The sequence below is a fragment of the Sinohyriopsis cumingii genome, chromosome 2 (genome assembly GCF_028554795.1).
Source record: "Sinohyriopsis cumingii isolate HCF-2022 chromosome 2, ASM2855479v2, whole genome shotgun sequence".
Taxonomy (NCBI): domain Eukaryota; kingdom Metazoa; phylum Mollusca; class Bivalvia; order Unionida; family Unionidae; genus Sinohyriopsis; species Sinohyriopsis cumingii.
In genome coordinates, this window is record NC_142962.1 from 165,727,202 (window position 1) to 165,751,522 (window position 24,321).

The following is a 24,321-nucleotide window of genomic DNA, read 5'->3' on the forward strand; positions in this document are numbered from 1 at the left end:
ATTAATTAATTCTTCATCGTCGTCGATGTCTCTAATTTGATCTATTGCGGACTTTTTAAGAACATTACGGGGTATATTTCCCTCTTTCTTTTTTTCTTTCGGTGTTTCTTCGGGTATTTCTTCGGGTATTTCTTCTTCTGGTTCTCTTGCGGTGGCGCCTAGTTCTTCTTCGTCGGCCATTGTAACATAAGGTTCTTGTGGTTCGGTTATAGCGAGTGGTGGCGGCCTCCGTGTTGCAGCAGCCGCTATTTTTGCAGGGAGTGTTTCTAAAGACTTTTTTGTTTGTTTTGTCTCTGCCGCTATCTTTTCAAGAGCACCGAGGACGGGTACAGTTGCCGCTGTAACATCCTTAGTCGCTTTAGTTACCGGGGCAAATAACTGTTCACTTCCAACAGCAAAATCAGTTTGCATTTGTTGTCGCGTTTGAAGTTTCTCTCTTACTCTGTCTCGTAACGGTATAAACTTTCTAAGCGCTGCTAGCCGCTCTCTGGCTAGCCGAGTAGTAAGTGATTCACCTACCATTATTGTAAATTGATCCGCAATTTCAAATAAAATTTTCCGCCGGGTCTTTCCATGGTGGCATTGTACATCACATGTATATAATGTTACATTGGTATGCCGACTTCGTCACGCGACGTGGGCACAGGTAACTTCAAGCTGGGGTTTCGTCTATAATCCTCCTAATGTTTTTAATCTTACTAGAGATCTCGCGGCGTTTTTCATAAAGCTGCCCGAGTTTTTTTCGTATTGTTTCAACGGCAGTGAATAACCCAATGAATACGCTTACATCATTACCATACAGGTTCTCATTAATTGTATGTTGTAATCGTTTTATAAAAGAATACTCGCGGGCTAGCGTAAAACGCCCTCGCTTCGATTGTTCGTTTATAGCCTCATAATCGGATAATATTTCCTCGCTGTTGAGCCTATCAGATAATACAATTCCTTGATTTTTTAATTTTGAAATCTCAGTTAATATATTATTGATGTCTTCGATATTCATATTCTTATAAACATCTTATTTCTAATATCAAAAATTTTAATAAAATTATTGGGGTCATTTTTGACCCCGTTTTTTGTATGGACAGTACAATGCCGTAAATCTCCACTCGAGTGTTGTGGCAGATTACAGGCATACATGGACAGTACAATGCCGTAAATCTCCACTCGAGTGTTGTGGCAGATTACAGGCATATACATATACTTAATTAAGGACAAACCCCTTGGGTGCCTTCGCATCCATCTGAGCCCAAGGGAACCCCAAAACATACATCTCCGGGAGGGAGGCCTAGGGTGACAAACGTCATCGTAGACCGCCCAGAAGATATGCTTGGGGGACATCACTACATGTACTTAATTAAGGATAGATATATTTACAATGAAATGATTGATGGATGATGGGACGGCACAAGACAGCACAAACATAAAACGGCGGGGCGGTACTCTACGGCCAATTCAACCAATCAAAAGCAACCCAATTAAATTAACCCGGTTGCATGATTGTGAACAAAAGACAACCACACGCCCGGGTCAAGAGCGTGGGTTAGTTTTGATTAGTTGAATTGGCTTTCGAAAGCCCCAGGCTTATAACGAGTCATCTTATATATAAGGTGACTAGTACAACCGCGTCAGTCACAAGGTGTGTGTTAATTTGAATTCCCTTGAATCGTTGAATCCTTAAATATTTATATTAATGGTGTTTCACAGCGTTTAAATGAAACCAAATACCCAAATAAAACACTAAAAATAAGAATACAGCTGTTAGATAACAGCGTGTATTTCATTAGTTTTCATCGTAAAATGATTAATTAATCGTAACATTAATTGGACTTCAAGGGACGTAACTCTTGTCATGCGACGCTATCACAAAACGAGTTATCTCCCTTTGATGTTATATATGAAAATCGAATTCTGTAACCCGTCTTTTTTGAGATCGCTGTTTGATATACTCGTTCTGCTACTTTTCGTACTGAGGGCATACAAATATCAAAATATCTACTGGCTTAATTCATTGACTGAAAAGTTTTTTCTTCGTGTGTTGTTGTATCAAATGATTTTACACTCTTTGCTTTCTTTGAGTATTTACCAGTTCCGCCTTTTTTACTATTTTCACTCTGAGAGATGGCTTGCAGATTACACAGTCTGTTATTTTGAGGACATCCATCAATGTGATCAATAACAAGACCGTCGTTGATCAATCCGTTAAATGCTTCATAGATTATTCTATGAACGTAATAGCTTTTTTTCCGGGCACCAAACACCAAATACCCGTGATTATTTACGGCACCAACCGGCTTCTTCAGTCTACGATGTCTAACAACGCCATCGCGAGATGCCTCGTAATTAACGAGCACAGGATGCGGCTGAAATTCTTGGTTCATTTGTATAATAATACTACTTGTCTAATTCATTATTTGGTTTAATTATAAACCTTGCAATGTAGTCCTGAGGAGTTTTGATGACGAAGTCTGCGGTGGGGTCAATGACGGCATTTTTTATTCGCTTGTCATAATAGCGTTTTAACTCTCTGTATCGCTTTCCGCCACAATTGATACACAACTGTGATTTTCCTCTTACACCAACGTGACAAACCAAGCACGGGAGGGGGCCAAGAGAACCATTACGAACGCTTTGTAAATGATACCCGCAGAATTCACCTCTACATGATTTATTGCACGGGGTTGTCGACCCAATCATCAACCATTTGCAGTGATTCATTATACTATATTCTTTCATTTAAATACTTGTTTTAATTATATGGAAGAGTTTGAGAGATTAGCAGCAATTAAGCCCTGGAAAAATATTAAGTTCAATCTCGATAGAGTCCTCAAGGACGCACCAAAAGCGTTAATAAACGATAGAACCCTGTTGAATAAAATACGCGACTGTATCAATGAATTCAAGCGTGATGGTGCATCTCATAGTTGGTCAACATTTCGAATTGATGGCGTTGTTGATGCTACCATGAACGACAACCGCGCAGCAACGATAATATCACAACTTGACGGTAAAAGATATTTCTTCAGAGTAAAATTCATTGTCCGGGTGGAATCAGGTAATTGGATCATACGTGATAAATTTGAACCGGTTCTCAGCGATAAGAAAACAGTCATTGTTAGCCGCGACTCCAAGCCAGGGCTGTTAACCGGAGTTGACAGACCATACTATGAACGAGCGTATCCTGAAACAGCAGTTGTCTATGGAATATACCCGTTAAATAAGAAACCTGATATCGGAAAACTAGCGCCGATGAAACAGTCAACGGGGATAAATTGTGTAGCAGAACGAATAATAGAGCATTTTACAAATGCGTGTCGAGGAAACAAATTGACTGATTTACGACGTAGTAAAATAAACCAATGGGAGGAGACAGTGCGCGAGCGAGGAGCAACCATCAGCGACATAGCGAAATTAGAAACGTCGCTGAGATTTCCAATAACCGTTACAACGATAACCGGTGAAGTATTATACGAATCAAAGTACAAATCAAAGGGAACCCCAATCAAAATTATTGATCATAACGAACACGCGTGGACGCCCGCGGTCACAATATTTCCACGGGATAGAACAGTAAAGTATATCCCGGGGGAATTCGTGAAGATGGCGGTTTTCTCGCGGAGAGGAAACTATTTGATGCTATTGCCTGCTTGTGTAAAAACGACCCTGTGTCAGTGTGGTTACTTCGAAGCACTGAAAACGACATGGATACCTTTGATCAGTTTGTAAGACCAAACGGTGAATTATATCGCACTGAAGCGTTTCACAACAAGATGAAAAAAACCGCCATGGAATTTGAAGAGCATGATGAACAACTGCTAACAAATTGTTTTACGATTCCATCGGTTGCGGCTCATGTTGCAGCAAGGAAAAATGCGTGGAGACCAACGCGCAAGGAATTTCTACCGGATGTACAATCCAGTTGTTTGGAATATTATCACGGTGGACTATGGAACACTGAATACAACCGCGACGCTATGATTTCCGTTGATATGGTTGCCTGTTATCCAGCGAGTTTTCTCGGGTATGGATCCGCCGCTGAGTATTTCAAACGATTTGGACACCCCAGACATGAAATGACTCGTGTTGCTATTAATGGACCACTGCCTGATTTTGATTTAACCGGATTCGCTCGCATAGTATCATTTGAATTTGCGGCAGGACTTCATCGCTGTTGCTATATTTGGATCGGTAGACACATGGCTGAAAAGAAGTGGCTGCCAATAGCGCTGCTACGGTATATGATTGATTGTAGCATGCTTGTATCGTTGATTGTCAGTGACGCGATTATATCATACCGGGCGCAGACTGAAGTCTGGTTACCAGAACCAGAGCGTCTAGATAGCATAATTGACGAATCCAGAGCACACATTGATGTCGACGAGGAATATATCATCGAATGGTCCAAAAGGATATTCAACCAACGAAACCGCGAGGCAAAAGATCTCGGTAGAAGAATAATCGGTAAGTTCACACAAGGTGGAAAAAACCACGACTACAAACGATATTGCTCACGGCTGATTATAGATGACGCAGAATATGATTTCGTAATCAAGGACGCAGTGGCAAAAAATAGATACGTGAACTGCAAAACAGCTTTCTTGTCCAATGGAACAAAGTTGGGTACAGTTGTTACCTACTTTGATGGAGACAGCCCCGCGTATCCGCATTTGAGGGCGTCTATGCTGGGTTACGCCGCTATCAATTTATTCTCGATGATAAATAGATTCCCCGACACCGCGGTTAGAGTAGCCGTTGATTCATTTTATATAGACGTAAAGTACAAGGGAAACTTAGCCGAGTTTACTAGTAGCAGCAGGGGGGGGCGAATCGGACATTTTGTCCAATCGTTATTTTGCTTAATTATTACTTTCTGCACTCAACGATCTAGTGTCGTCAGCGCCTGGTAAAAAAAAAACGACGTCGGTCCATCCTACACGATGGTGACGTCATTTGGTTTAATTAACACCTTCTGCGCGCCGATCCCCAGCGTCGTCAGCGTCCGGTAAGCACATCGACGACCGCGTCGATGTCATCGCCCCCCCTGCTGCTAAGAAGTTATTTACAATGATCTTACAAACAGAGTGATCACTAACTCCTCCTCCTGTAGATCAATTAGGTTATTTGACTGATCGGTGAGTTTAAAATTAATTCTCGTTAAAAACCGATCATGGCATCGCATATAGACCGGATTAATCGGATTCTCAACGATTAAAAATCCCGGAGGGGCTGTTGGTGAAAATGAATAAAGGATATATCCCTGTTGAGCTTGATTTGATTGATTGGTATCTACCTGGTAACTCCCTTCGATAACATCACACACTAGATTGATTGCTATCACCGATGCGATATTTACGTTGTATGGAGCAATATGCATACCATCATCCCCGTTATCGTGTCTGAGGATATAAGTTGATGGACTGAGAAAATCATTAAGAGACTTTCTTAGTTCTGGCGCGTTGTATCCTGGAAACTTGAAATCGGGTAAATCGGCTTCTGTGATATTATACCCGGTTAGGAATTTTTGTTTATTATCATCGCTGCTATCGGATATTGTCTTAACGATTCGCTCATTAATATATTCCATGTCTGATATAAGTTGATTTAACACCTCAACGTGTTTTCGTGCTTTTGTTTTCCGTAGCTGTTCTAGTTGTGATTGGTAATTACGATTAATCTCGGCAAACGCACCAGTGATATCATCTAAACGAACTGTGACCTTGGCTGACAATTCAGGAGTTTTCTTATACGGAAAAAACCATTGCATGGTATTCCTGTCTTGAAATATAAACTCGCTGGGTAATAACGTGTTTCTTATAATAGACAAATCATTCAGATAACTGGGATTAATCTCATGATACGATTGCACATTTGTGTGCAAATCCGCGGGTGGATTCTTAGGCCATCCTAGTATGGTTCTTATTGAACTGTTATAAATATCAACCATATACCCCGGTGTGCTTATTTCAATCGTCGATGATAACGTCGGTTCATGAACCGTAATAGCGATTTTTGATTCCTTTCCTGTGATCGATTTTATTCTGCGTTGAAATTCTTTATTGATTTGCTCTATTTGGTATGACCCAGTTGGTATTGTAACCTCCTCCCAGTCTGGGGTCCCATCGGGTTTATTTTTCCGTGCAAAAACCAGCGAGTTATTAGGTTGTTGTCCGTTAAATGCGTCCGCTCGAATATTAGGCCAACTGTGATATACTCGCAATTTTGCCAGCGCTATTTCCTTCACTGGAACCGGCGACGGGAAGTTCACACTGAATTCGGGTTTCGTTGACGTTATTGATATCATATTTGTTTGTAGCGGAGTGGTGTTCTCCGCGATCCGCTGAAGTAATTGAAACCCTTCGGGGTTCAGCGACATTATTATTATTTGTTGTCTTTAGTGTCTAATTTCAACAACCAGGTGGTTCCGGCTTCCAGTTGAAAATCCTCGATTTTTGACATCGCGGAGCTATACAACTGGACCATCGTGGAGAATTCAACATCGGATACGAACAAATTATCAATTGACAACGAGATCAACCCGGATAATTTCGAGTACGCGTCGGATACTATTTGATGTTTTACTGTATACTCGTTGAGTTTTTTCTGAAAACACGATGATATCTTCCTAGTGATTGCGTTGGCGACTCCAGCAACTGTTGTCATCGCGGAGACAGCGATTGGAACAGCGATCGGGGCTATCGTGGTCACCGTGGATAAAATAACACCAGTACCGGCCACTATACCCGACACCGAGTACACGACCGCGTCGATGGCGGTTATTTTTCGGCGGTATTTTTTTATTTTTGCACGGTATTGTTCGGAAAGCGTTTTCAAGTTCGCGGAGAATTCTTTTGCGGTATCGAATCGATATTGATGTGACGTCGGTGATACCTCTGATTCAATTTCCTTGGTGGTCATTTTTATTTTAAAAGAACTAGTGTTTTTAATTACTTAGATTCGCTACAAATTCCACATACCATGTAATGTTTGCCCCGGCTAGATTTCTATCAACGGCATAAATTGTAAACTTTTCAGTTGCGTTCTTGTCTATAATTGTTGATATTGTATTGTTAAACCCGGATGAACTCGACGATAATATATTAAACTGCATCATTGAAATCAGTGTCAATCGATAAATGCCCTTAACAGTTGCGGTGATATTTACTGTATTCTGTGTAGGAGTCCAATCGAATGATCCATGCCGAATTGTGTATACTGTGTTGATGATGTTCTCATGAGGGATTTTTATTTTTTCAAATTGCTCTGCTACTCTCGGTAGCCCGTCTTTAATCGCTTCAACATCAGTTCTGATTATTCCTACTTCCTGCCAATGCGCGTCTATATTATTCTTGTTCGCTGCAACATTAGTTTTGATTGTTTCTATTTCCCGTGTATTCTCGGTCATACTTTTTTTGTTTGCTGCAACATCAAGTTTGATTGTTCCTATTTCATATGTATGCACGTCTATACCTTTTTTGTTCGCTGCAACATCAGTTTTGATTAATCCTATTCCCCGCCAATACGCGTCTACATTTTTTTTGTTCGCTTCGACATCAGTTTTGATTGTTCCTATTTCCTGTGTATGCGCGTCCACACCCTTTTTGTTCGCTTCAATATCAGTTTTGATTGTTCCTATTTCCTGTGTATGCGCGTCCATATTATTTATGATCGTTGTAACATCAGTTTTGATTGTTTCTATTTTCCGTCCATGCGAGTCTACATTATTTATGATCGTTGCAACATTAGCGCCGATTATTTCTATTTCCCGTTCATGCGCGTCTACACTCCTTTTGTTTGTTGCAACATCAGTTTTGATTGTTTTTATTTCCTGTCCATACGCAGTGATATCATTTATAGTTATTGTAATCTCATCCGGCTTGGTATTTTTTTTACCAAAGAATTTATCAAAGTTGTCATCGATCCTGTTAACATTTTTTCGCAACGGGGGTAAATTGGCCGACATCTCCATAAGATCCGAAATAGCATTTTTTATTATTACAAGAATTGGTTCGTCTGCCGTCGGGGGTCCCCGAAAAAAATTATTGACAATGTCTCGCATTTCGCTGACGTGCGTTATCATCGACCTGAACTGTTCTCCATGAAAGTTAAATTCACCACGTAAACCCTTTAACGAATTTGACATGGTTATATAATTGTCGCCAAGTGTACTTATTTTTCCATTTATTGTCAAGATGGATTCACCCGGTTTGAGTCGTCCGTCGCCGGTATACAACGCGATAGTGCCCTCGGCGGCATCACGCTGTCGTATTAAAACGCCATTCAGCGACACATTACTGGATTTCAATTTACCCTGGCGGTCTTGAAATACAACTATTTCATCTGGGTCAACACTGGTTAAGTTCAACGTATCAGCGATTTCATCCTCAATTAGTTTTTTTATGTCATCGGTGGCGGGCGTTTCCGTGGGCTTTTTCAGCGCCGAAACCGGTCGTCCCCAGATATCAATCATCGTTATTGTAAAAAAAACCAGCGTTTCTAATTAACCCGCCGGGCCTCTACGACCCCACTAGTATATTCGTTTACAACCATATGAGGTGGTTTTCGCGATGATGAAATCGCCGCGAGTACGTTCAATACCTCACGGCCACATATCGGCGGGTCACTCAATTGCTGTGTTGGCAGCGTGGAATAAAAAACCCGGGCTGAACACGCCCGGGCTGAACACGCCCGGATATACCGCATAAACTCTTTCGGCGGAGCTAACCCGTATGAATCAAAATAGACGATCGCACGCGGATCAATCGCGTATGCAACCCAATGAGTTCCCGCTCCGGAGGACCCATCGAGGTTAATTATACCGGTTTCAATATTCCTTGGTTTTGTCGGTAATTGATCCCTCATAAAAACACCTCTGAAGTTTTTTATCGCTAACGCGTTTGCGGCGTCTATTAAATCAAAATTAGACATGGGAGTCATTGACTCCTGCGTTAATAAACGGTTCCCGGTAGTCTTAGACCCTTTCCCGAGTACCATGAATACGGGGTTCTCGGTAGTCTTAGACCCTTTCCGGCCACGGGTCGTTTTTTTTTGTAGCCTTTCCCGGTTGCCTTCTTCAATGCCATCCCCGCCGCGGTACCAACGGCTCCTAACGCCGCCGCCTTAGCCACTGCTGGTGCGGCCGCGGCAATCAATGCCGGAATCGCAGCTAACAGCGGAAATATCCCACCGGTCTTTTCCATGTTTTTAATTGCTGCGGCGGAAAAATCTATTTGAACACCCTTTTTATTCTTCATCGCATCATTGAAATGTTTTATTTGACGCGCCGTCAACGATATCTTATGATTACCACCCGCCATCTGTGACGGCTTCAGCGTTATTGCGGTCCCGCATTGTTTAGCCGACTTTGATCGTAATTTCTTGACTTGACCATCAGTCAACTCTACACTGACGACACTATACGACATTTTATTGTAAACGCGTTTTGTGCTTTCAATTACATGTTTTCCACTGGCGCATCAACGATTCTCATTCGTCCACCAACACCTTCTAGCAGCATTGATTTATCGCTGAGAATGACAGCAACCGCTCTGTAATTAACACAACCCGGGGGGGGCTATACGAGCTCGGAAGTGTATATCAACGACGGATTGTCTCGTTAAATCAAGATGTTCCAACGAAAAGTAATAAATCGGATACAGGTTTTTAAAATCAAGTTGTGATATTTGCAAACCAGTGTCGACGTTTTGATCACGACCCATATACGACAGCAATCGATGATACACACGTGCGATATGGTTGTCGCCGTAATTAAGCTGTATATCCTCGGATGGTTCCTGTTGTCCGTTTATTCTCAGCGAAACATCCCTGACTCCTAATTGATCAAATATCATATGGCTGTGTTCTTGATTACCCAATCGTTCCCTATTCTGTAGCGCTATGAATAAATGACGCGGGGCTGAAACACCCTGTTTTGATGCTAGGTGCCATGTAAACGTATCGGCGACGTTATCCTCTTTAGCATCAGTTGTTACCGCTAGCCAACTCAACAACGATTTCCCTCCCTGTTCCATAAATGCTAACAATCGTGCTTCCGTGGTAACTGATGGAGTCAGCACCGGCATCCACAATGCCATTTTAGTTAAAATGACTTTACCGGCAGCGACGCCAGCAGCATGCCATATTGCATTGTTATCATCGCCCCTTCGCGTCAGCGCGATTGTATGCTTAGCCCCATAGACAACTTTTCTAACATTTCTGCAGAATCCAAATATGTGATGGAGTGGAATCGCGCATGAAAACTTTCGGCGTGGTCCTTGCAACATTCCTATTCGTGTTGCAAACCCTAGATTAAAATTATCGTTAGTACTTTTTATGATATTGAACTCAGCACCCGGTCTTGTTCTGCGGTCTGGGTTGGCTGCTTCAGCTTGATTAGGAACTGAAGTATCTCTTTCCACCAGCACGTTAATGTACTGAATATGATCAGCGTTATCGGTGGAGTCCTTTGCGAACATTATAGATGGGCCCGCCGATCTTGTATAATCATCCGAGTATCTCGCCAACCCAATTATCGTCGTTGCAACATCAACCTCGCGTTCTATTGATTCAATTTCTCGCCCGTCAATAAGATATCTGGCGCTCTCAAATAACGCCATGATACCGTTGTTGACGAAGCCAACTCGAACACGATGGTCATCTGCGTATGGTGCATTATCGGCGGCATTTGTCACGAGTTCTCCCTCGATTTCGATAAACGCTTCACACGGCAAAAAATATTTACTGGTATCTTGGACTTGAAGTTCAATTCGCGATCGTAGGTCAGGTTGCGCTGCATAATAAGAATAATATTGATAATCACGGACAGAATCATCCCTGCGTACTGGGGCGTCCATATCAAACGCGGGATCAGCGGTACGCGCAAACATTCTATTATTTATCATGTTGATGTTTTCAATTGCGATTTTTTCGTCGTAAATTCTTTGAATTAAAACCACTCCCCGCTATCGCGTTCATGAGCGCGTTGGTTGCCGCATCGGCGGATGGCGAAGTCGTCGCCAACGACTCTAATTTTTCTTCCACGGCGTTATTTATTACTTTACTGACATTTGCAGGCATCACTGTCGTTGATGGCATTACCGGTGGTTTCTGTTTTTTTCTCCTGAATTTCACCAATGACATTAGTTTGTCCCGCGCGGCTGAAAACGCCCTTCCGGCAACATCTCCAATGGCACTAATACCCTTATCACGAATAACATCAATAGCCTTCATTCCTAATTGTTTGGCTAACGGCGCTACTTTTGGAGCCATTCTTGTAAATAACCCCGCAATGGTGCTACCGAGACCATCTCCATAGTACGCGCGGTAAACAGGCAATCGCGAGTTTACCACGTAGACGAGTACTGGTTTATCATGGTTGTAGTGTATGATCATCCTTATTAAAAACACCAGTTTTCCAATTAATCATCCACGAGTTCGTCTATGAGCGTTCGATATGCATTAATGTCCATAATACCGCCTGCAAATAACCGCTTGCAAATATCAGCGGCCTCATTGATTATTTCCGTAGAGTTATTTCCGGCTCGTTTTCCTCCAATTAGTACTTCCAGCCGTGATATATCACTGAGAACACTATTAGGGCAGGTAACGCCGTAGGATTCTTTACCAACAGGGTATCCTTTTCCTTTTTTTGGTGTTCTACTCTTAACTTTCTCGAGGAATTTATCGTAATCGGGATCACCACGATGTGGTAATGCTTCTCTATGTTTACTCGCTAAATACACTATTCTTGCCCAGTTCTCCGTCGAGGTTATTTTTTTCTTGTAACCTTCATTGATATACTCATCTCGAATGCTCTTAGTTGATGTTGTAGCAACAAAATTAACTAATTCTTCATCGTCGTCGATGTCTCTAATTTGATCTATTGCGGACTTTTTAAGAACATTACGGGGTATATTTCCCTCTTTCTTTTTTTCTTTCGATGTTTCTTCGGGTGTTTCTTCGGGTATTTCTTCTTCTGGTTCTTTCGCAGTAGCACCTAATTCTTCCTCGTCGGCCATTGTAACATAAGGTTCTTGTGGTTCGGTTATAGCGAGTGGTGGTGGCCTCCGTGTTGTAGCAGCCGCTATTTTTGCAGGGAGTGTTTCTAAAGACCTTTTTGTTTGTTTTGTCTCTGCCGCTATCTTTTCAAGCGCACCAAGAACGGGTACAGTTGCCGCTGTAACATCCTTAATCGCTTTAGTTACCGGGGCAAAGAGTTGTTCGCTTCCAACAGTAAAATCGGTTTGCATTTGTTGTCGCGTTTGAAGTTTCTCTCTCACCCTGTCTCGTAACGGTATAAACTTTTTAAGCGCGGCTAGCCGCTCTCTGGCTAGCCGAGTAGTAAGTGATTCACCTACCATTATTGTAAATTGATCCGCAATTTTCTAATTTTCCGCCGAGTGTACCATCGGGGGCTCCACGGAGTTTTCGTCTATAATCCTTCTAATGTTTTTGATCTTACTAGAAATCTCCCGGCGTCGTTCATAAACACGTCCGAGTTTTTTTCGTATTATTTCAACGGCAGTGAATAGTCCAATGAATGCATTTGCGTCATTGTGGTACAGGTTCTCATTAATCGTATGTTGTAATCGTTTTATAAAAAAGTACTCGCGGGCCAGGGTAAAACGCCCCCGTTTCGACTGTTCGTTAATAATCTCATAATCGGATAATATTTTTTCACTGTCGAGACCATCAGATAATTCAATTCCTTGATTTTTTAATTTTGAAATCTCAGTTAATATATTATTGATGTCTTCGATATTCATTATTCTTATAAAACATCTTATTTCTAATATCAAAAATTTTAATAAAATTTAATAAAATTATTGGGGGTCATTTTTGACCCCGTTTTTTGTATGGACAGTACAATGCCGTAAATCTCCACTCGAGTGTTGTGGCAGATTACAGGCATACATGGACGGTACAATGCCGTAAATCTCCACTCGAGTGTTGTGGCAGATTACAGGCATACACATATACTTAATTAAGGACATTCACATCTTGGAACCCTAAACATACATCTCCGGGAGGGGAGGCCTAGGGTGACAAACGTCATCGTAGACCTCCCAGAAGATATGCTTAGGGACATCACTACATGGATGAATATATTTACAATGAAATGATTGATGGATGATGGGACGGCACAAGACAGCACAAACATAAAACGGCGGGGCGGAACTCTACGGCCAATTCAACCAATCAAAAGCAACCCAATTAAATTAACCCGGTTGCATGATTGTGAACAAAAGACAACCACACGCCCGGGTCAAGAGCGTGGGTTAGTTTTGATTAGTTGAATTGGCTTTCGAAAGCCCCAGGCTTATAACGAGTCATCTTATATATAAGGTGACTAGTACAACCGCGTCAGTCACAAGGTGTGTGTTAATTTGAATTCCCTTGAATCGTTGAATCCTTAAATATTTATTAATGGTGTTTCACAGCGTTTAAATGAAACCAAATACCCAAATAAAACACTAAAAATAAGAATACAGCTGTTAGATAATAGCGTGTATTTCATTAGTTTTCATCGTAAAATGATTAATTAATCGCAACATTAATTGGACTTCAAGGGACATAACTCTTGTCATGCGACGCTATCACAAAACGAGTTATCTCCCTTTGATGTTATATATGAAAATCGAATTCTATGACCCGTCTTTTTTGAGATCGCTGTTTGATATATTCGTTCTGCAACAAATTGTATTGAGGCGATACAAATGTCAAAATATTTTCCTGCCTCATTCATCGACTGAAATATTTTTTCCTCGTGAGTTGTTGTATCAAATGACTTTACGGGTTTTGCTTTCTTTGAGTATTTACCAGTTTGGCCTTTTTTACTATTTTCACACTGAGAGATGGCTTGCAGATTACACAGTCTGTTATTTTGATAATTAGAATCAATGTGATCAATAACGAGACTATCTTTGATCAATCCGTGGAAACATTCATAGATGATTCTGTGACAGAGATATTTTTTCCCTCCAGCAGTAAACATTAAATACCCGTGATTGTTTTTCCATCCAACCGGCTTCTTCAGTCTGCGGTTTCTAACAATACCGTCGCGAGATGCCTCGTAATTGACGAGCAGGGGGTGCGGCTGAAATTCTTGGTCCATTTGTATAATAATACTACTTGTCTAATTTATTATTTGGTTTAATTATGAATCTTTCAACGTAGTCTTGGGGGGTTTTGATGACGAAGTCGGCGGTGGGGTCAATGACGGCGTTTTTAATTCGCTTGTCATAATAGCGTTTTAGTTCCCTGTATCGCTTTCCGCCACAATTGATACACAACTGCGATTTTCCTCTTACACCGACGTGGCAAACCAAGCACGGTAGGGGGCCAAGAGAACCATTACGAACGCTTTGTAAATGATACCCGCAGAATTCACCTCTACATGATTTATTGCACGGGGTTATCGACCCAATCATCAACCATTTGCATTTATTCATTATACTATATTCTTTTATTTAAATACTTGTTTTAATTATATGGATGAGTTTGAGAGATTAGCAGTAATTAAGCCCTGGAAAAATATTAAGTTCAATCTCGATAGAGTCCTCAAGGACACACCAAAAGCGTTAATAAACGATAAAACCCTGTTGAATAAAATACGCGATTGTATCAATGAATTCAAACGTGATGGTGCATCTCATAGTTGGTCAACATTTCGAATTGATGGTGTTGTTGATGCTACCATGAACGACAACCGCGCAGCAATGATAATATCACAACTTGACGGTAAAAGGTATTTCTTCAGAGTAAAATTCATTGTCCGGGTGGAATCAGGCGATTGGATCATACGTGATAAATTTGAACCAGTTTTCAGCGACAAGAAAACAGTCACTGTCAGCCGCGACTCCAAGCCGGGGTTGTTAACCGGAATTGACAGACCATACTATGAACGAGCGTATCCTGAAACAGCAGTTGTTTATGGAATATACCCGTTAAATAAGAAACCTGATATCGGAAAACTGAAACCGATGAAACAGTCAACGGGGATAAATTGTGTAGCAGAACGAATAATAGAGCATTTTACAAATGCATGTCGAGGAAACAAATTGACTGATTTACGACGTAGCAAAATCAACCAGTGGGAACTAACCGTAAAAGAGCGTGGAGCAACCATCAGCGACATAGCGAGATTAGAAACGTCGTTGAGATTTCCAATAACCGTTACAACGATAACCGGTGAAGTATTATACGAATCGAAGTATAAATCGAAGGGAGCCCCAATCAAAATTATTGATCATAACGAACACGCATGGACGCCCGCGATCACAATATTTCCACGGGATAGAACAGTAAAGTATATACCCAAAGAATTTTTAGGAGAACAATTCTCCAGGGATGGTTTTCTCGCGGAGAGGAAACTATTTGATGCTATTGCCTACTTGTGTAAAAACGACCCTGTATCAGTGTGGTTACTTCGCAGCGCTGAAAACGATGTGGATACCTTTGATCAGTTTGTAAGACCAAACGGCGAATTATATCGCACTGAAGCATTTCACAACAGGATGAAAAAAACCACCATGGAATTTGAAGAGCATGATGAACAACTGCTAACAAATTGTTTTACGATTCCATCGGTTGTAGCTCATGTTGCAGCAAGGAAAAATGCGTGGAGACCAACGCGCAAGGAATTTCTGCCGGATGTACAATCCAGTTGTTTGGAATACTATCACGGTGGACTATGGAACACTGAATACAACCGCGACGCTATGATCTCGGTTGATATGGTTGCCTGTTATCCAGCGAGTTTTCTCGGGTATGGATCCGCCGCCGAGTACTTTAGACGATTTGGACACCCCAGTCATGAAATGACTCGTGTTGCTATTAATGGACCACTGCCTGATTTTGATTTAACCGGATTCGCTCGCATAGTATCATTTGAATTCGCGGCAGGACTCCATCGCTGTTGCTATATTTGGATCGGTAGACACATGGCTGAAAAGAAGTGGCTGCCAATAGCGCTGCTACGGTATATGATTGATTGTAGCATGCTAGTTTCGTTGATTGTCAGTGACGCGATTATATCATACCGGGCACAGACTGAAGTCTGGTTACCAGAACCGGAGCGTCTAGATAGCATAATTGACGAGTCCAGAAAAAACATTGATGCCGACGAGGAATATATCATCGAATGGTCCAGGAGGATATTTAACCAACGAAACCGCGAGGCAAAAGATCTCGGTAGAAGAATAATTGGTAAGTTCACACAAGGTGGAAAAAACCACGACTACAAACGATATTGCTCACGGCTGATTATAGATGACGCAGAATATGATTTCGTAATCAAGGACACAGTGGCAAAAAATAGATACGTGAACTGCAAAACAGCTTTCTTGTCCAATGGAACAAGGTTGGGTACAGTTGTTACCTACAGCGATGGAGACAGCCCAGCATACCCGCATTTGAGGGCGTCTATGCTGGGTTACGCCGCTATTAATTTATTCTCGATGATAAATAGATTCCCCGATACCGCGGTTAGAGTAGCCGTTGATTCGTTTTATGTTGACGTAGCGTATAAGGGAAACGTAGCCGAGTTTACTAGTCCGGACGAGAGTTGGGGTGCATGGAGAATTAAAAATGAAATACGACGCGATTATTCCCCGTCAGCAGATGTCACCGTTGAAAACAACTACTTACGCGGTGATAAATTGTCAGAATGGTCTAATGCACCATCGTGTTCTGATCCAATTTGTAGACACAAGACGGTTTATTTAAGCGGCTGTGGCGGGTCAGGAAAGACGACTCGGGCAATTGAATTATTTCGTACGCGGGCAAGTATAATCGTGTTTACACCGACCCATAGACTAGCGCGAGAGATAAAACAACGAAATGTTGACGCCGTTACTTATCACAGCTTTTTTCGATACAGCGGCGGTGAGTGGACTCCTGATCGAATGGGTGAAAAATTTATTCCTGAGGTTATCATCTGGGACGAAATATGTACTGTTTCGTTAGATACTTTACAAATGTTTCTTGAGTGGTTGCTGCGCGCGAATACAGCGGTGATCATGTGTGGCGACCATGGCCAACCACCACCATTTGTCGGCGAGGGTCCACATGATTGGTTAAGGGGTTTTGTGGACTATTATGAAGAAACCGATACTGATTACCGAGCACTTGATGAACAACTGCGCGAGGTTAAGAAATTAATCAGATTACAGCCGGATAGAATTCAATGTGAAATAATCCGCGAGGTGATTCCGGAAACGCCGTTAAATGAATTCTGGGAAACATGGAAACCAAACGATTTGATTGTAGCGAGCAGAAAGATAGTCAGAGACACACTTCAGCGGAAGTTGTTTACGTTGCATAAGGAAAAGTTTCCAACGCGTCCAGTGCCGTTATGTTATAGACCCGCGGACACACGGCGGCAGAACATTGAAGTTGAAATTCCAGCCCCGACAGCGTCGGGGACAAAAAAACAAATTCTCGTGCTGAATGATATCGTGCTCGTTGATATCGGTGTCGTCGAGGACGCGCTACGTGCTGATAAATCCCCGTGGACGCTAGGATACGCAACAACAATACATTCCTCGCAGGGACTAACCATCACGGACACAATTGTTTGGATGGTTGATAATCGCATCGAATGGTCGAATCTAGTCTATCTTGCAGTGTCCCGAGTACGGAGAATAAATCAGCTTCGAAGAATTGTTATTGACGAAGCCAGTGACGGAGTCACCAACGACAACGACATTATCGATGCAAGCGTCATTGATAGAAAACTCTCGGGTTACCGCCAACAGGATAAAAAAAACAGCGGCGTTTTGATATTGATGCCAAATTAATAATTGCGTTACGACAACAACAGAATAATCACTGCGCGAGTTGTAATTGTGTAATGCGCTGGCGTTATTCGGATAAAGACGCTCGCCAATTTACCGTGGACAGAATCGATAACAGTCTCGGTCATGTTAAAAACAATGTGAGGTTGACATGTCTTGAGTGCAATAGACGCAACGGCGCTAGTTAAGACCACGCGGTGGTAATTGAGTATCGTCAGGTATCACTTGTAGTTGCTCGCGTGTAAATCCGCGCTGAGGAGCAGTTGAATCCAGTCTGTAGATCGGTGGTCTACCAGTTGATCGTGTTATCGTTGATATGTTATGCGTGGTAACACTCCAAATAGGATCAGTAGCTCTTTTTTTACCGCCTTCAAGCTCTCCTGGTTCATACAGATATCTAACAGTGACATCGCCAAGAATCGGCTTGGAAACGCTATTTATTTTTGATTTTCCGGGTATATACTCGTATTTAATCGCGTCGCTGGGCTTCATGTTGATTGCTCGGGTAATCTCGTTATTTAACGCTGCAATTACGCCTGGCAACCTTTTAACCCATTCACGAGATCGTTTTTCTTGGATGAATTCCTTCGCGTATTGATATCCAAATAACCGTTCAGCGAGAGTCCGATTGAATCGTTCAACAATTGCCTGATCACGATGTAGCGCAGTATGACCTCGTCGTATCGCGACGCTATGATGTTTCAGCGTTGATAAAACAGCGCCGCGAAATTCACTACCGGGATCAACTTGTAATAGATTTGGCCAGCGCAGAGGGCCTCTTCGATAAATTCTTTCAAACGCAGCGGCTACTTCAGTTGCCGACTTTGTTTTTAACGGCTCCGCTTGTTTGTATCGACTCGCAACATCAACTACGGTTAGCGCGTATTTGTAACCGTTGTCATGCGGCAGAAATAGTATATCAGCCTGATGAACTTCATTAGGTACGCTGACATCAAAGCGCGAGAAGTTGATTTGTTTAGGCGGTGGTAGATAGATTTGCCATATAGCCTGTTTGGATAACCAATTAGCCGCAGTGGTCTTTGTTACCTTTGCAGCGCTTGCAAGCTTACCAATTGCGGCCTTCCCCTTCCAGTATCCTCTCGGAGAATAATAGATGGATTCCATGTTGTTATTAATTACCAGCACCCATCATTAATTTACCTTTCATAGCCGATTTTACCAACCATGAGGCCAATTTTTCTTTGACGGATTTATCAGGAATAGCATTTAATGCGTGAATTAATTTTACATCCGCGATATGACGCTGTTGCAGATCGCTACTTTTGTAAGCAACATCATGAGCATGACACGCCTTATCGATAGCGTTTATTGGATACTCACCGGGTTTGGGCTGATTTTGATCATCGAGTCTGATATCTAATCGTGTTCCGGGGCCACAGTAGCTATATCCTGGGAGGTGTTTTTCTCCTGGATACTTTGCCCACGGTGTTCCGGGGAGTTTTGCCAATTTGGCTGCGATGTCACCTCCTCGCTTTTTTTTAAAACATCTCCGGGTCTAATAGAAATAAATCTAAATTTCTTTGTACCGCATTGTACACACTTGCCAGTAAGCGCCGATCTGTTATTTCTTGTTGTAGCGGTTGTCATATCATTTGTGCCAGTACGTACTCTACACTTCACACAATATAGATCCATAATTTATGTATAGAGATATGAATATAATTGATTTTTCGGCGACTAAAACAAGAGAACCAGTTAAGCATGTTGCAGCGTTACCAAACTCGATCCGGATGATTATCATCGGACCATCTGGATCCGGCAAGACGCAATTGTTACTCAATTTAATAATGAGATGGATGAAGTGGGATAAGTTGTATTTGGTTGCTCCTAGCGTGGATGATCAACGATGCTACGAGGTGTTGAAAGATTTCAACGAGAATGCATCAGCGATCGCTAAAAAAAATGTTATTGAGTTTATTACGGATATCAATGATGCACCGGGTATTGATGATATTGATGGCGACGTTAACAATCTAGTCGTGTACGATGATGTTATGTTAGATAATCAAAAAAACCCAGCTAGGATATTTTCCAGAGGCAGGCATAAAAACACTGACGTGATATATGTCACTCAACGATACACTCAGATTCCAAAAGTAATTAGAGACAACTGTAATATTCTTGCTGTGTTCAACGGCGTTGATACACACACGCTACGAAATATTTGGCAGACATGGTGCGGCGGTGACATGGACTTTAATGTTTTTCGAAACTTTTTTAGTCATGCTCAGTCGACCCCACATGGATTCGTAACGATAAATTTACATGATCCTCGCACACGATATCGTATCGGACTTGACCAAATATTCGGTTAGTTGTAAATAATTTTCATTGTAAATAACTTCTTAGCAGCAGGGGGGCGATGACATCGACGCGGTCGTCGATGTGCTTACCGGACGCTGACGACGCTGGGGATCGGCGCGCAGAAGGTGTTAATTAAACCAAATGACGTCACCATCGTGTAGGATGGACCGACGTCGTTTTTTTTTTACCAGGCGCTGACGACACTAGATCGTTGAGTGCAGAAAGTAATAATTAAGCAAAATAACGATTGGACAAAATGTCCGATTCGCCCCCCCTGCTGCTCTAGTCCGGACGAGAGTTGGGGTATATGGAGAATTAAAAATGAAATACGACGCGATTATTCCCCGTCAGCAAATGTCACCGTTGAAAATAATTACTTACGCGGTGATAATTTATCAGAATGGTCTAATGCACCACCGTGTTCTGATCCAATTTGTAGATACAAAACAGTTTATTTAAGCGGCTGTGGCGGGTCAGGAAAGACGACTCGGGCAATTGAATTATTTCGAACGCGGGCAAGTATAATCGTGCTTACACCGACCCATAGACTAGCGCGAGAGATAAAACAACGAAATGTTGACGCCGTTACTTATCATAGCTTTTTTCGATACAGCGGCGGTGAGTGGACTCCTGATCGAATGGGGGAAAAATTTATTCCTGAGGTTATCATCTGGGATGAGATATGTACTGTTTCGTTAGATACTTTACAAATGTTTCTTGAGTGGTTGCTGCGCGCGAATACAGCGGTAATCATGTGTGGCGACCATGGCCAACCACCACCATTTGTCGGCGAGGGTCCACATGATTGGTTGAGCGGGTTCGTGGACTATTATGAAGAAACCGATACTGATTACCGAGCACTTGATGAACAACTGCGCGAGGTTAAAAAATTAATCAGATTACAGCCGGATAGAGTTCAATGTGAAATAATCCGCGAGGTGATTCCGGAAACGCCGTTAAATGAATTCTGGGAAACATGGAGACCAAACGATTTGATTGTAGCGAGTAGAAAGATAGTCAGAGACACACTTCAGCGGAAGTTGTTTGCGTTGCATAAGGAAAAGTTTCCAACGCGCCCAGTGCCGTTATGTTATAGACCCGTGGACACACGGCGGCAGAACATTGAAGTTGAAATCCCGGGCCGGACAGAAAAACAAATTCTTGTGCTGAATGATATTGTGCTCGTTGATATCAGCGTCGTCGAAGACGCGCTACGTGCTGATAAATCCCCGTGGACGCTAGGATACGCAACGACAATACATTCCTCGCAGGGACTGACTATCACGGACACAATTGTTTGGATGGTTGATAATCGCATCGAATGGTCGAATCTAGTCTATCTTGCAGTGTCCAGAGTACGGAGAATGAATCAGCTTCGAAGAATTGTTATTGACGGAGTCAGTGACGAAGTCAGTGACGGAGTCACCAACGATGCAAGCGTCATTGATAGAAAACTCTCGGGTTACCGCCAACAGGATAAAAAAAAAACAGCGGCGTTTTGATATTGATGCCGAATTAATAATTGCGTTACGACAACAACAGAATAATCACTGCGCGAGTTGTAATTGTGTAATGCGCTGGCGTTATTCGGATAAAGACGCTCGCCAATTTACCGTGGACAGGATCGATAACAGTCTCGGTCATATCCGTGGTAATGTGAGGTTAACTTGTCTTGAGTGCAATAGACGCAACGGCGCTAGTTAAGACCACGCGGGGGCAATTGAGTATCGTCAGGTATCACTTGTAGTTGCTCGCGAGTAAATCCGCGCTGAGGAGCAGTTGAATCCAGTCTATAGATCGGTGGTCTACCAGTTGATCGTGTTATCGTTGATATGTTATGTGTGGTAACACTCCAAATAGGATCAGTAGCTCTTTTTTTACCGCCTTCAAGCTCTCCTGGTTCATACAGATATCTAACAGTGACATCGCCGAGAATCGGCTTGGAAACGCTATCTATTTTTGATCTTCCGGGTATGTACTCGTATTTAATCGCGTCGCTGGTCTTCATGTTGATTGCTCGGGTAATCTCGTTATTTAACGCTGCAATTACGCCTGGCAACCTTTTGACCCATTCACGAGATCGTTTTTCTTGGATGAATTCCTTCGCGTATTGATACCCAAATAACCGTTCAGCAAGAGTCCGATTGAATCGTTCAACAATTGCCTGATCACGATGTAGCGCAGTATGACCTCGTCGTATCGCGACGCTATGATGTTTCAGCGTTGATAAATCAGCGCCGCGAAATTCATTGCCAGGATCAACTTGTAATAGATTTGGCCAGCGCAGAGGACCCCTTCGGTAAATCCGCTCAAACGCATCGGCTACTTCAGTTGCTGACTTTGTTTTTAACGGCTCCGCTTGTTTGTATCGACTCGCAACATCAACTACAGTTAGCGCGTATTTGTAACCGTTGTCATGCGGCAGAAATAGTATATCAGCCTGATGAACTTCATTAGGTACGCTGACATCAAAGTGTGAGAAGTTTATTTGTTTAGGCGGTGGTAGATAAATTTGCCATATAGCCTGTTTGGATAACCAATTAGCCGCAACGGCCTTTGTTACCTTTGCAGCGCTTGCGAGTTTACCAATTGCGGCCTTCCCCTTCCAGTATCCTCTCGGAGAATAATAGATGGATTCCATGTTGTTATTATAAACGCTAGCGTATTCAATTACCAGCGCGAGAAGCTCCGCTTCCAATCATTAATTTACCTTTCATAGCCGATTTTACCAACCATGAGGCCAATTTTTCTTTGACGGATTTATCAGGAATAGCATTTAACGCGTGAATTAATTTTACATCCGCGATATGACGCTGTTGCAGATCACCGCTACGATAAGCTATATCATGTATCCGACATGCTTCGTCGATAGCGTTTATTGGATACTCACCGGGTCGTGGCTGATTTTGATCATCGAGTCTGATATCTAATCGTGTTCCGGGGCCACAGTAGCTATATCCTGGGAGGTGTTTTTCTCCTGGATCCTTTGCCCACGGTGTTCCGGGGAGTTTTGATAACTTGGCTGCAATATCACCTCCTCGCTTTTTTTTAAAGCATCCCCGGGTCTAGCAGAAATAAATCTAAATTTTTTTGTACCGCATTGTACACACTTACCAGTAAGCGCCGATCTATTATTTCTTGTTGTAACGGTTGTCATATCATTTGTGCCAGTACGCACTCTACACTTCACACAATATAGATCCATAATTTATGTATAGAGATATGGATATAATTGATTTTTCGGCGACTAAAACGAGAGAACCAGTTAAGCATGTTGCAGCGTTACCAAACTCGATCCGGATGATTATCATCGGACCATCAGGATCCGGCAAGACGAGCAGCAGAGGGGGTGAACAGACCGAAACTAAAATAGTACTGAATAGACAAAAACAGTTTCGGTTTACTTATTTCGACGATAAACCTTTCCATGACGACCACAGAATAAAAAAAAAATATCCCTGAACGTCGAATAATTTCTCTCGGAGAGACTCTTCGACGACCGGGGAAATGCAATAACATCCGCGCGCTGACGTTCTTGGTTTACTTCAATAAATCTGAAACTATTCCCCCGCGGGTCGTCATTGACACGGTCGGTCGGTCCAGCCCCCCCCCCCCTCTGCTGCTCTACGAAATGAGTTTCCAAGGAAAAACATTTTTATGTTAACCATACAATGTATCAAGTCCGATACGGTATCGTGTCCGCGGGTCGTGTAAATTTATTGTCACAAATCCGTGCTGGTTTCTTTGAGCGTGACTAAAGAAATTCTTAAACTTATTAATATCCATATCGCCGCTACACCAGGTTTGATGAATATTTCTCAGCGTATGAACATCAACTCCATTAAACACAGCAAGAAGATTACAGTTATCCCTGATTACTTTTGGTATTTGTGTGTAACGTTGAGTAATATAAATGACATCGGTGTTTTTATGACGACCCCGGGAAAATATTCTTGCAGGATTTTTTTGCTTGTCCAGCATCACATCATCATACACTACTAGGTTATTTATTTCCCCGTTAAGGTCTTCAACGCTGGGAGCTTCTTCGATATCAGTGATAAATTCAACTACTTCCTCGCCGTCTTCACTCAGCGCTTTTGCACTCTCATTAAAATCTTTTATAACATTATAGCATCGCTGATCATCTACAGATGGTGCTACCAAATACAGCTTATCCCACTTCATCCACTTCATTATCATGTTC